Source organism: Dipodomys spectabilis, unplaced genomic scaffold, assembly GCF_019054845.1.
Source record: "Dipodomys spectabilis isolate Male_0828 unplaced genomic scaffold, ASM1905484v1 ptg000333l, whole genome shotgun sequence".
Lineage (NCBI taxonomy): Eukaryota > Metazoa > Chordata > Mammalia > Rodentia > Heteromyidae > Dipodomys > Dipodomys spectabilis.
Window position 1 is genome coordinate 2,531,006 of NW_024871010.1, and position 1,321 is coordinate 2,532,326.

Below are 1,321 nucleotides of genomic sequence, written 5' to 3' on the forward strand. Positions count from 1 at the left end.
TCATGGGGCTTGAACTTTGGTACTATGCCTGTCCCTGTACTCTTCAGCTCAAGGCGAGTGATCTATCATTTGAGCCACTGTGCCACTTCTAGTTTTCTAGTAGCTAATTGGAGATAGGAGTCTCACGGACTTTCCTGCCCAGGCTGGCTTTGAACTGTGATCCTCAGATCTTACCCTCCTAAGTAGCTAGGATTACAGGTGTGAGCCATCAGCACCCAGCCTAGGGATCTTATAAGGACATCTGAGAAGAAATTTGGGTGAAATGGATTAGAGGCCGAATGGTAGAATGCAGAGCATGGTGTCAGGCTGGCTGGCAGGCAGGGCTGGCAGCTGCAAAGGGTTTTCCTGTGGGAGCAGATTACGGTTCTATGGCAGTGTGGGCCAGCTGCCTGACTCCTGCCACTTGGGTGTCTTTTTCTCCTGCTCCTGATAAGCTGTTGATTTTGCCTTCTCATTTCATTGTTTGTTCATGTCATTGTAAATTGGCCTCTGCTATTCTTTCTTGGCTACCCTGTAGTTCACATGCCACCTGCTGGCTGTTCCTCTTCTTACTCTTCAGTATTTTTCAGTTTTAATCAGGGCTACAAGAAGATTTGCAGCACAATCTTAGCACACTGATCCCTCAGCATAGAGGGGAGGGGTGAAGGCAGTATCCTGCAGATTTTAGGAAGTTGATGTTTGGAAGGCAAATGTTGCCCCCTGCCCATTGTACTCTGGTCCCATAGAATATCAGTGGTCTTGGGGCACACTCTTTTAGATGTTACCATTTTCCTTCTTTGAGACCCAGTTTGCTGAATGCCTGCTGCTTGCTGGGCTTGCTGACTCAGTGACTTGGTGTCTGTCCCAGATGCAGTGGGTGTGGGTCCTGAAAGGTCTCTTCCCTAGAATTTGTATGGTGCCTGTGTAATCTGGGCTCCCACTTGTCTTTATGTAGTCACTGCACTACACACACTGAGCTGTGGGTGAACAAGGGAGGGGAAGTACACCATGCATCCTGTATCAAGCATTGATGGAGCCTCATCCAAAGGCCATTAAGTCTTTCGGAAGAGCAGTTCTTTTACCAGAGCATTACCAACAGCCAGAAGTGATTGTTGTTGAGTTTTCTGCCATTGTGATCTCTATGGCTTGACCTGTGTTACTGATGAAACACATCTTGAAGTAGTGTTGACTGAATTGACTGTCTTGCATAATGTTCTTGGTTCTGTGGAGCTAGAGGTTGGACCTGCTGATGAAGCTTGTGCTGCTTCTGCTTGGGCTGGTGTCCTAGAGACAGCAAACTTCCTGAGTCATTCTCAATGGCAGGAGAGGGGATGGGCCATAT